Raw genomic sequence first — 14,816 nt, forward strand, 5'->3', positions numbered from 1 at the left:
TTTTAATAAAAATGTACTTTAATACATTTTTAAGTTACAGTGCATATTTGACCTAATAACATTTGATAGGTGAAAATGTCAATATATAAATAAATAAATACATCAACAAACACTTAACTCAAATCTAGTAATGCTTTTACCTCTTGTGGCGAGGGTCATACGATAACGATTTCTGGGTCTATATTGGGATTTAATGACCCCTTCGTCGTATTGATCAGACCATTCACCGTTTGAATGCCACATACTTCTCGTATTGAAAAATATCTCAAAAAAAGAATAATAAAGTAGCAACTTTATACTATTTAGAGATACTGTGTTTTCCCAGAGCGTGTAATATTTGATTACATTTGTTGACTCAAAGCTACAAACCGGAAGTGAATTAAAATTAACATGGCAAGCAAAATTAGGGGAAACGCTTCGAATGAGTTGTTCTTAACATATTTTGAGCACCAGTACAATTAATTATATGTATAACATTTTTACATTAGTTCAGATATTATATATTATACAATATACTAAATAATAAATGTCTGAACTTGAAAATTAATCTCTCTATAATTTGTTTTTACCTTTTTCTTTATATTTCACAAATAATTATTCTATCCACTTATACCTATATTAAGTATTAAAACCTTGTACATCTGTCCACAGTCTCAAAAGCTCTCTTGAAACCTAAGAATACCGCTTTAATGCTTTTGTTTACAGCCTTAGCCATCAACCGAACATTTATCACTACGGCCTTCTTAGAATTTTCTTCCGAAAGCCCGATTGTCGTTTAAATACACATTTTTTTTCTTAAATAGCATATTATTTTACTAGTTCAGTGACTCCTTAATATTTACATTTATTCACTATATATAAATAATGTTAATCGGAGGCTTTTTTAATAAAAGTAATCTTTAAACGTAATATAATAGAACATTTTTCATTAATTTAATTTACAAATAATTATTTCTAGATACAATTTATGACTAGGGTTTCTATAAATATCTATAGATATTTTTTATAATTATTTAAGAGACGCTATTTACAAATATTTAATGATTCAATGTCAATACGTAGATTGTTAAAATATAAGTATAAAATAAAATATATTTTTTAAGGATTAAATTGTGCTTATATAACATTAAATCTATTGATACGACGCCTTTTACATATTCATATTCATTATACACTTCAACCAAAGTATTCTATGGCTTTTTCTGATTTGTAGCAATAGAGCATTTTATTACTTTCCATATTTTATTTTAGTTATTTTTAATTTCATCTTTCCATTTTTCATACAAGCTCCTTTAAGCTATTCTCAGTGCATTTTAATTTTATTTTAATGACATAAATTGATTATTTTTCATTACTCTATGTTTAAATGTATTAATAAATTTCAAGGTTTAATTAACAATTTTTTCAATATCTTTACATGACATATAAATATATTTGTATTATTCCATAAGTTTTCTATACCGTTTAGTTTGATTTGTAGCAAGGTATTATTTTATTATTTGTGAAAAAATATCGCAATTTTTTTTTATTGTATTTATTACTTCATCTATCTATTTTAAGCTAATAATGACTCCGCAGCCAGTAAGACGCAGTTGGAAACTAATGAGAATTTTATTACATATTGCAACAGACTATGATGGGCGAGATCGTTATTCTCGGAGTGGTGGTGGAGAAGCTGGCGCAGGGATGATGTCCATGGAAGATCCTTAGAGTTCTGATTGGTGTAGCAGCGACAGTATTGCGGAGGTTGATCGCTCTCTGGATATGAGCGTCCATGAACGTATGTTGTCTGCGGGCAGGCGGGCATCTGCTAGTCTCTTCAAGGGTCTGCTGGAGTCTACCGTCTTCTCCTTAGAGATCAGGCTTAAATATTCAGGGCTGCAAAGCTTGCTGACAAATCACAATCGTGTAGCGATCATCCAGTCAATCGTTGCATTTATTTTTTAGAACAACGAAATATGTACACGCCTTTAGAAAGTGACATTTTCATGATGGACATCTCCGAGATTGGATTGTGTTTTGTAACAAAGAAATATATTGGATTGTAACAAAGAAATATTTATTCAATGCACCGGAGAATCCTTGCGTGTTATTTATGGAAATCGTTTAGTTCTAACCGTAACGAGGACCTTTGTGTGTTCCCACTATTGTCTGCTTTATCCTTATTGATTAATGATTATTTTTGATAACAGATTTTAACACGAGTTTCAAGAATCGGACCCTCCATATACAGTTTTTAATTTTTATGAAATGTATTATACATATAAGATAATAATAGATTGCTAGATTTTTTATTTTATATTTGCTCACAAATATGTAAAGAAATGGTGTAAAATAATATTTTTTATTTTAAACAGTTACATGCTGCTTATAATAAAAATATGAATATCAAAACGATCGAATATTTTCAGTACGCTCCTATCCGTGTTTTTTGACATTAAAAGCCATAATTATTAAAGTGCGTTTCTTAAACTTTTATTTGTGCAATATTTGAAAAAAAATGTACTATAAATAAATATCCTGATGATGCTAAAGGACATCTTTGGCGAAAAAGTAAAAAAAAACAAAGGATATAAGCGCAAAGATGGTGCTTTTTTGTACTTTCGCGACGAGTAAATATTTTGTTTGTAATGGTCATTATAATAACATCTTAATCAATTGTACAGATTATTGAAAAACCCACAGCAACTTTTGTAAATTTAAAATAATATATTAACTAAAAAAATAAAATGTCTACTACTAAATCTTCAAAGAGAAAAATATATCATAATATTATATAATATATATCAAAATCTTTTCAGAAAATATCAGCAAATTTCTTTGTACACGCGCAACTTTTAATTTACCTTACTTCAAAAAAAGATTTGCCGTTTCTGTATTTAAATAACAACATACCGTTTTATTGAAAAATATTTGTAATATTTATGAAAGGTCAGAGTTTACAGCTGGCTCAAATGACAGTTTTTTTAATATTTATTTTCTGTTAAAATGATATATTGTTATATTATTTTTAAGCATTAGTATTAATATTTTTAATTGATATTAAAAATTAAATACGAAGATTTTTTTCTCTGTAGTTCGAACCAGAGACTTATTTCCAATAAAATATATTTACATATTCGCCCCTTTGACCATTTATTATTATTATATACGATATAAACTAATATAATACTGAAGCATATTCTCGAATTACCATCCGCATGCAAATTTTTGTTATTTTTTCATCGCACCCGCACTTTTAATTATATTTAAATGAAGTGTTTGCACAGAGGCGTTTTCTTTTTCGCCCCAATTTTCCCACAGTTTCGCACCGTTTGGAAAAACTTTACTACCCGAACGCAATCGATATGGATTGTTTGGTTTAAATTCCGAAACGATTCGGTTTTCAGGTGCGATCTGATTTTGAAAGCTATGTGCGTTATCCCTTAGATTTACATAAATTGTCTTCCCTCCATATCCCCAAATGGGTGTTTTGTGCGAATAATAAACCTGGAGTATTTTCGCGACTGATTGCTTTTTTTTCAATTTTCAGTGTTTCCGACATTACAGCGTATATAGAGTATATGGGGTGTATTTAATAAGCTCGTGAGTTTTTTTTATCATTGAGTTTAACGCTCGAGTGAAATATTCACTTTTTATACAGGACTGTGAATACAGGACGTCTCGCATAATATTTTACGAGAAAATCGTGTTAGTGATGCTTGAGAGTACACTGAGAGTTTGTTACACTTTGTCAGAAAGTTCAAGTTTTGTAACTACTTTGTATCTTTCATCTAATCATAACGCTTGGAAATCTGTTGCTTTAACTACATTATCAAATTATATTTACGTAGTTTATATATTTTTATTAAAAAAATAAATGTGATTTTTATATAATGCCAGTATGCTAAAAAGTGAGACTATTGGATATTTAGATTTCTCTAAACTTTACGTGTGTAATCTAGGATTTTGAACGACTAACAATACCTACAAATTCAGAAAATCGTTACCTATTGTGCATAGTTCTTTTTCTGTTATTGAAAATAAATAAATAATAAAGTTAACGTTAGTAACATAGATAATTAACTATGGCATTGCTAAATATAAAGTTTGCATAAGCCATTTACGAAATTGGGATGTAATATTACGATATAATAAAAAAAGTTTAGCGAACAATGTAGCATCAGGTAGCAAGTAACGAGATTTTATCCTTCAGGAATTTCTAAATCTCATATTAGTTTTTAACAATGTCTATCATAATAAATTAAATCTTGTCATCTTATACTTCAAGTTTTTTTAATTTAATTAACCCTATTTTACTACTAAAGCCTTTAAAGATTTTTTGAAATAAATGAAATAAATCACTGCATCGAATAATATAAATATAATTTTATAAACCAATTATATGAAAAAATATTAAGATGAGTGAAATCTCTGTAAGCAGTCAATGATTTATTTACTCAAATCTAATCCTTCTAAATAATTTTATATTTTAATTAAAAATAAATTTTATTTTATTATTCAATTAAATATGTAATTCATTTTATTTTCATTCAATTAAATACATAATAAATATGTGACTGTAAACTGAGGTATAAAATGTCAAATATTTATTTTATATACTTTAAATAATAATTTTACATTTTATTAAAATTACTTCAGTAAAATTCTTTCTAATTATTTTTTTATGTAAACCCATTTTCTAAGGACGGCTTTAAATTGTATTTAGAAATTGCCAAGAAAAAAATAAAAATATTTTCCTGAGATAAATATATTTTTAGTGTATTTTCCCGGAAAACATATTTTATGAATACAAAATACTTTTTTATTGTAAAGATGTTTTCAGACAAAATTTGCATTTAATACTGAATTTTATTATGTGTATTTATTATTAAATACAATATTTTATTAATGGTTAAAAATCTATATTATACGCATATTCTTATTATTAGAAATATGTTTTATAAAAAATATTTTTGTTTTCATAAACGGAAGGTTAACCATTAAAATAAATTAATGTGTACTTTTTATTATATAATATTATACGTTTTGCAAACAGTTATTTATAAACGTCTAAGTAAAGCAGAACTGATAAAATGAAGAAAAAATCTAAGAAGCTTTCAAACACGTTTGCGATTTCATCCCAAAATAATATGTTATCAAGGATGAACATAAATCAATTGTATCTTATGCAATAAATTATAATAATGGTTAAATAGAGCATGAAGTAAAAGGTTCTGAATAAATATATTTATATAAGATTAAGAACTAAAAGCAAATATTAGATCAGTGCTTTTTATAATATATAGATTAATTAAAAAACAGTATTTTTAAACACGTTTCTAATATTTTATATACAACTTTCTTTAATATCCTATAGATACTTTTATATTCTTACAAATTAAAAAAAAGTATAATGTGAAACTAGTATAACATATGTTATAATTTCTACATATATAATATATGTTTATTGAAAATAGTTTTTGCTATGCTCATAAATTGGTTACGGTTTAATATTTTTTGAGGCAGCAACTCCGACATTTATCTTAACTTTTTTTTCCATCAGCTTATAAAACAACCTTTAACATTTCACGCCTAAAATTTATAAATTGCTTTGTATTCGAATAAATCTTGAGCAATGCTTTAAAGACAAAATAATAAATAAAAATCCAGTGGTTCTTATTTTAAACTTCTAATAATACAATACGTCGAGAGTAATTATTAGTATATACTTTAATAGGCGTTGCTACTTTTGTAAAAGGCGCTTTAGACAATTCGCCGAATAAATTATTAATAATCATGCTGAGCTAACGTAAAAGGTTTAATAGTTATTACTGGGCAAATTTAATAAACGTCTTTTGGACGTGTTTAATTCTGCGAGCCATTGAGTGTTTGACGAGTACTTCGCTTGTACCGCAGGACTTAATCCAAAAGTTTGTTTTGACTGTGAAATTTATTCATTAAGCTTCATAATATGTATATATAGCTTATTGACGCTGATAGGTTTATTACTGTAATATAAATCAGATCACCTGTTAATAATAATTAACCGGAATTACCTTTGATTTATATTATAATATAATTTTTATCTCAACTCGCACGCTCAACAATTTTACATAATATATTTTTTTTTTTTTTAATAAATAATATAAAATTATATGTGTATATATTGCGATTATAAAAAGTTTAGTTCTGATAACCTTTTAAGTAGTAACGGTTTATCACTTCTTCAAAATATCTTTAGAACAAAATAAAATATATATATATTTATTATTAAAATCAAATCTGTCTTTTCGGCCAATAACCAATTCTTTAAGATATGTGTTTCCTTTTTTCTCCTGTCACCCGGCAACTATGCACATGAAGAAGAAGAAAATAACACGTAGGAAGTCTCCAACTGGAGGTTTTCTTTAAATAATTAACATAAAATTATAGTATGTTTAATGATAGCTAATTATAGTTCCTCTTTTTATAGGTTAGTTGGTAGTACTTTTGTTAGTGGTCATGATATTGTTTATATTAAGTAAATCTATTTGTTAGTTAGGTTGGATTAAGAAGAAAACAGTATTCTAATTTTGCAGAGTAGTTTAGGGTGCCACACTGTGTAAAAAGTTTGGGTTATATATTAGAATACGACTAAGAAATATTTTTTATTTTAAAAGTTTTCAATGATATATTTTGTCAACCTATGCACTTAGCAGTTTGTTTCTATAATACTGGTTTGATTATTTTTGATACTATTTTTTCTGATATTTTTGCCATAAGAGGCATTGCTGTAAAAGGCAATATTGTCTGGGTTTTTTCTTTGTTATATATAATTATAATTCGATCAATTGGGGTAGAAAGTAGTTACTGATTTAAATAGAATGATCAATATTCTGGTGACGTTTATCAACAATTATTTTATCATATTATGTCATATTTCGGTGTCTTCTAGATGTTTATATATGTGTTTCTATTATGTATTTTATTAAGAATATTTTTAATTGTTTTCCATCTAAAGAAGTACAATAAAAAAATCTTGTCTTCTTTGTAAAATGTATTAAGTAAATGATTGTCAAAAGCTTCAGATTTTTCCTTATCGTCTTTGAACTATTTTTCATTATTAAGTCTGATTAAGAGAGAGAATTGTTGTAGGTTTCTTTTCCTCTTCGTTATTTTCCAAAGCGAGTATTTGCTCTGTAGCAGTAAGGCTTTCAAGATATTTTTAGATTGTCCCTTTATTTTCTTTTGTGATTATCTTGATCAGTTTTTTTGTATATTTATTTAATTAGCCTTTGTCATGTAAGAATCGCGTATATTGCCATCTTTTATTTTTGCATAGTTTAAAATTTTTTATCTTATAAAATATGAGGCGCTCTTCCTGCTGTATCTTGTATATTTTTATTTAGATGATAAATTTCATATTCTATATCTTCATGAGTTAATGATAGATTACAATTTATTATATGGTCATTCAACAGAGTTTTTTTTTTAGAATGAAAGACAGAGCAAGATCTAGCTCTAGTATGCTCAGTTAATATATCTTTTACTATGCAGAAATCTATCAGATCCTGTTTTTTTTTCTTTGCCAGCATATGTTAAATGTTATTTTTTTCCATAGCTTAGTATAGTTGGTGATATTAAAGAGAAGGAATTTGAGCACTTTTGCATATAGTCCTCTCTAGCAAATAATCTGTTTTCCAATGTTTCAAAGAATTCTTTGTATCGGAATTGTTTAATCGTGTGTTGGAGGGCTATATCTGGACGTAAAGGTTATTGGGTCTATCTGATCTTCCACTTTGTCTTTATAGTAGTGTATAGTTGAAGATTTAATTAATATTTAAGTGCTTTCATAGCCGCACCATTTGAATGTTACGTTATGTTATATACATTTTAATTATGAATTTTTAAATAGCTATTTATAGTGAAAAATGTTGATCCATAACATTATATCCATATTGTGGTCTAGCAGAAAGTATATATAAGTATATATATATATATATATATATATATATATATATATATATATATATATATATATATATATATATATATATATATATATATATATATATCTATATATATATATATATATATATATATATATATATATATATATATATATATATGTATATATGTATATATATATATATATATATGTATATATATATATATATATATATATATATATATATATATATATATATATATATATATATATATATATATATATATATATGATATATACACTAAATATATATAATTTAAGCATAGTTAATAAGTTGATGTTTTATTTAAATAATCTGCTTAAAAACCTATCCTCTTAATTTACTGAATTAATTACATTGGCATTGACTTATTATATTATATTTTATTGCATCGACACTTATTTAACGTTAAAAATGATATAACGATATTAATATTAATTTATTCTATCCAATGTACTCTTGGTCTAAACTCCAAACAACGCAACAGCAGCGAACATTACACGCCACGGCTAAACTCACACGGTTAAAACATCAAAGGGTTCAACATGTGAAAGCCGAACTGATTTTCCACTCTGGAAAACTTCAAAAGGTATCGAAAAGGACGGACGGTGTGTAACCGAAACGATTTAGAACACAAAACGGATTCCATTGCGTTTTTAATAATATTATATCTCTTACTTAGATAGCACACGTGCAGTGATATTAAAAGGTAACCGACGATGCAATATTGCTTGAAAACAATATATTAGATATTGTTAAAGTCTCCTTTTAGGGAGACAAAAGTTTTTCAATAAACTTCTCAAACAAATATCCAATGTGGCTATGAAACTTTGGTGAATTTAGGAAGGTATAAGTTTACCTTTCATCGTCAAACTTTGAGTGATTTTCAATTATGATTATTACATTGGATAAATCGACATAGCCTTTTAATGCTGAAAAATTTAATTTTTTTGCTTGTATATAATAAATATAATTTAGGAACACAAAAGACAAAAATTCTCTTCTCCGTGAAAATAAATATATATGTATATAAAATATACAGAGGTTTTTAACCGTGAACAGATGTACTTATTCATGTTTTAATCGCAGCTCAAAAAAATTTAATAAAACATTCCATAAAAATATGATAATCATGTTATTTTTAACGCACAATTGAAACACAGCATGTGGGCAAAAAGATCGGATTAAAAAATAAGGGTTGAATAATGATTATTTTTATGGAAATATAACAAAATATAAAAATTGTAACTTATGGCAAAATTTTTATTTTAATATTATATTTATTTATGCTAAACGCGTAAATTTAAAAATAATAAACATATTTACGAACTACTATATAGCAAATATATATTATTATTAAATCCTTCCACTCTATCAACTCTTTGGTATAACAGTATGTTCCATTTGGTCTGGCAATAGTTAATATAACAAAATTTTAATTCATTAGAATAAATTAATAAAATATCATTTGCATAAATTAATACGTACAAGAAAACAGTGCTTTTAAGAAAATTTATTTTTTTCATACCAGCAACTTTTTTTAGTTAGTAACCAAATTTATTCAATATTCTGAATATTAAATTTAGCCCTAAAATTACAATTTTGTAACATCTTAACTTTAACGTAATTTTATATGCTTTTAATAAAAATAAAAACTACATTTATTGGATACGAAAAATTATAACCTATATATAAAATTCGGAATATTCAATACATAATTTACATTAATAATTATGAATAATTTTACTATTAATTTTATACAATAAATTGCTCTAATCCATCCAAATCTCTGATTGTCACGTATATTTTTATAATGTTGCTTACGTAACAAATAAAATTGTTCTGCAAATCGCAGATTCAAAGAAAAAGTAAAACAAATTGATAGAACAATTAATTAGTTAATTGTTCTATCAATTTTAAGTAAAGTTAATTATTCAATAGAAACATTGGCAAGCATAATAAATTTACCAGATAAGAATAACATACAATTTATGGCACATTGTGCATTTTTAAGATGAAGCAGTTTCAATTCAAGCAATGCTAAGTATTTACAATTTAAAATATATCTTAAATAATATTAAAAATAGAGTTGAAAATGAACCATCTAAATAAAAAATATCGACGACAAACTAAATAAAAATAGATTTGTTTGATCCTTACGCAGATATGTTACACACTATTATTATTACTTTAAATACTATAGAGCATAATTAGGTATTGAGCTATTAAATTTTCGAAGCTTAATTTATTCGGCAGAATTTAACAGCCTAATCATTGCCTATTAGGTTGACGTCAGAGGACTGCTCGTTTAATTAAAACGGAATTATCGTTTCTATGTAAGAGTATTCATTCGTAAAGATAATGCTCGAGCATTGATTATAATACGGGTAATACAAATAGCTTGTTATAGGTAATATTATAAATTAAACCAAAACGAACCCGACAACGCAAACAACCCAAATGGGATCGATTTGCTGCGATTCTGATTATTTAATTACAACAAATAGCCCATGCCCGATTAGCAAGGATCATCGAAGAGAAATCTGAGAATCGCACTTGTGAGAATGTGCTATGTTGTATGCCACACGTTTGAGTGTGGAATACATTTTATTGGAATTTCACGTTGTAATTTTCACAGGTGAACGAATTCAAGTCAGTCGGGTATTTTCGAGATTTTTAAGGTTCAAGTCTGACGGGAATTGAATTTTTCCATTGCAAAGAGGTAGGATTTAATCCGTATCGATTATTTCACGTAAAAGATTCTTTGCAATTTTTAATTTCACGAATATGTAACTTTAGAGCCAACATTTTTATAAAAATATTTAATATTGAAATGGTATTTTTTAATATTATTTTGTATAAATTAATAATAAAAAATATTATTTTGTATAAATAACAAGCTTGTGCAGAAGGTAAATTAAATCCACTTAGAATTAGTACTTGTATTTTAACTTTATTTAATTATAATTAATATGCGTATTTTTCTGAAGCTATGGCATTTATATTAATATTATTTTGCTCATTAATTGCTTATTTGAAGACTGATTTTTTACATTTATATTAATATAATATGGATAAAAAATATTTTTAATAGTACTTATTGGAAAAGCATAAGTTTACCATTTAATTTCATATTTTCATTTTCAATACATTTTATTGATATACAATAAATAATTTTGGCAATCTGTTGTGTTAAATAATTTATTAAAAATAAGTATATATTTTCATATTTATAAATGGTTTATGTACCAGGTATATATTAGGATATTTATTTTTATTAATTCGCTACTTGTCCAAAACCGTTGCATGGAAATTTTTGTTTTAAAATTATTAAATTAATAATGCGTTTCGGGATATTAAGTTTCTTATTTTATAAATAATACATATTAAATAAATTATGTTTTAGAGTAAAAAAAGTCATTAGCGACTGTAATGCAATAAGAATTTTTCACATTAAGTTGTCCGGAGGTTGAAATAAAACTTTTATATTTTTAGTAATCTGTTACTGGAATTTTTACCGGAAATTTTCATACTTATTAAAATTGATATATACTATATTTCAGATATATAAGGACTGTTCTATAAAATATAACTATAATCATACGAATGTTTTGGATCGTATATGAATCATTGCTTAAAGCGTTGTTAATCAATACATATCCTACTTCAATATCTCAAATTATAAATAATATTATTAAATACTTAATTCTTTATCTGTTTTTAATAAATATTATATAAATAAATATTTATTTTTAATTAAAAATAATACATTAATAATTGATTGTTATTATGTAAAGCCCTTTATAATTGTTTATAACTCAAATTATTGTGTAATAAGCAATACTGCGGTGAATAATAAAATTGTAACCAAGAGTATTTGTTGATAGAGAAGAATTGTTAGCGTAGAATTGTGATAGAAAAAAATAATATATGCTTTGAAATAAATTATTTAATAATAGTGAACTATTTTTATACTAAAAAAATCTAATAAAAATATATTTATAAAATTTCCTTTATGGTAAAATACCTCTGTATTCAAACAAGCACAAAATTCTTATGCCATTAACATACAGGTGGCAAAACTCGATTTGCGGATACTAGGCACAATTAATTAGGTTAAAACTAACAATTCAATTTATTTGATATTTTTATTGTAAATTCTCTTTTTTCGTGCGATTAGTTTTTCTCTGACTTTTGTGTTATGAGCAATTAAATTTTTTTTACAACAAATTAAATTATATTTTGCTGTATACATATGCTGAAGTTATTTATAATCAAATAATTTTCCATGCCTAATATGTACAACCTAGCTCGAAATTAATTAATCGTTACGATATTCCTCTGTGTTATTATAAAAGTGAGGTTAACATAGTCTGTGACGATCGATCGGAATTATAATTATTTAATAATCACTAATTCCAATCTTCCAGACACGATATAATTTGAAAAACATTAAGGACTAATATGGGATAAGAAGTCTTTCAGGTCAATAGTCAACAACTTAAACCCCTCGTCTATCGTTCTGGTTAAAATAAAATAAAATGTATGACAACCTACGCGTTGTTAGGACAACTTGTATTCGTTGCGACAAAATAAGTCGACTTGCTAAAAGCTTAAAATACTAATGCATGTTAGACTTGCTAATAAGAGTTTTCTTTTTGTTATAATCCAAACTATTTAGTATTTAAGAGCGATGTCTTGCAATAAAAGCAATATGTAATGCATTACTGAGCCGATAATTATTTTCGACAGTCGATGATTCTCCTTATGGTGAAAATATACATTTTGGAAAATAATTTCTCTAGCCCTTGAGAAAGATTCACTGGAGAAATTCGAGCTCATTAGATCAAGTTTATTTCATCCAGTTGTGACGGACTACATATAGGCTCTCGTTTGTGGGAGATCGTATTATTGAAACTGAATTCTTGACCAAAAGTGATTACTCATCAATAAGAACAAACTAGATAATAATGGGATCACAAAAACGACTAGAAAAAAGTGTTTCCCATAAATAACACGAAAGCATTGAAAATATATTTATTTGTTATTTTTTTTGCATTGTAAATTAATTCTTTATCTTTATCTGAAATTTTACGGGCGTTTTTTAACATCTAATTCGAAAAGTGATGAATATATATTATATTAAAAAAAGTTTTATTTTCTCTTAGCATTTTGAACCAAGAATTAAATTCCTATCTAAGCTTTTGTATTTCTTTCGCATATTTTATTAAATTAGATGGATTTTCTATTGTTAATGTCGGAAAATCTGCCATATTATTAGATTACAGTTGACAACTCCACAATGTAAGTTGAGTTTCAAAAGCTCCTTTATTATCAAACATTTGCTTGATCAGTTTATTTGGTCCTTGAATGTCTATATTTAACTTAATCAAGGTTGTGTAATATCAACACAAAAAACAAAATTAAATTTGCCATTTAATCCCGAAAAGGTCTTTCCTTTATCTCTAACAACAAATTGATTTAGTTTTTTTAATCGTACATCTGTTTATACATTTCACTGCGACTTAACCATCGAACTTCTGTATTTAAAATAACGTTACAATATTAACTTTGCTTATGTATTAAAAATTCTTTAAATTAACAATGACTTAACCCTATAAAAATATTCCTTATGTAAATTTCTCGACCGTATATTACTCGACCGTAAGGTGGGCGGTACAAAAACAGTGACTGGGCCGCTTACGGCCCGCGAGCCTCTAGTTGGACATCGCTGGGCTAGAGGATCAAGAACTAGAAGGGACGTTGGACTTCCGTACCATTCTTAAGAATATATAAATCCGTACACAATGGTACTAAATTAGTTTTCATCGGAAATATACTTCATTTTGAAATTGCCACGGAATCACCACTTCGCTACTAGCTCAGAAAAAACGAGTTTATAAATTCAGCGACTTTTCACTCTGATCTTTCCAGCTAAGCAGTCAACTTAATCCCAATGATTCAACACGATCTTCGAAACGAATTTGAGATGTCATGACACAATACTACGGCGATAACATAATAGTATAAATCACACGATGAATTTAAAAACTATTAAAAGTAAACCCACGCACCGTGAGTTATCATCACTGTTTTAATAATAACCGTTTCTTATACATAAAGTTTATCAGAGCTGAAACGCGTATCAAAACATTTTTTTATCACAGCTGTCTCTTTTTGCTTCGCAATATAAATATTGCGAATATTTTTTTTGTTTGTCGGTAAAATATTTATTCATAGTAGCAATATTATTAAAATAAAATTTCAGTAAAAACTATAAAATATAAATGCATTCTATGAATTTTTATCGCTTGAAAAGAATAACCTTTCACACGCGCAATACGATATATTAAATATGGCATTTTTAACAAAAGTTTCATATTGAATACAAAATTATAGTTTGCTGAAACATTTATAAAACTTTATTTAGTTCACATTGCATTCCATAAATAATAAACATATGTACAACTTGTCAAAAACACATATCTAGCTTTCAACACGTGATATAATAATAATGCAATCCATAGGTACTGTTTTTTTAAAGCTATGTACCCATGGAATAAATAGTTCTGGCGTCAACCGACCCGAGCGTTCAGTTAAAAAAACGTCTATCGGTTTTTACCGGAAAGGAATTAGTGTTCATTAGTGACCATTTGTTGGCAATGTCACGTTGCTTTAACATAGACTGCACTTTTAATCAACCTTCTATTTATAAGCCATAGGAAAAATTGAGCAACTTTTACTTAATTATGTTTCATGCAATAATTAATAAAGGTGGTTTTGTTCTATACGACAGTTTGAATGATGCGATAAACTAGACAAAGAAGATCCGTGTCGCTTGTATCTAAATTTCAACGCAACTCAATC

This window comes from Plectrocnemia conspersa, unplaced genomic scaffold (genome assembly GCF_051122295.1).
Source record: "Plectrocnemia conspersa isolate PC_06_02 unplaced genomic scaffold, ASM5112229v1 ptg000014l, whole genome shotgun sequence".
Lineage (NCBI taxonomy): Eukaryota > Metazoa > Arthropoda > Insecta > Trichoptera > Polycentropodidae > Plectrocnemia > Plectrocnemia conspersa.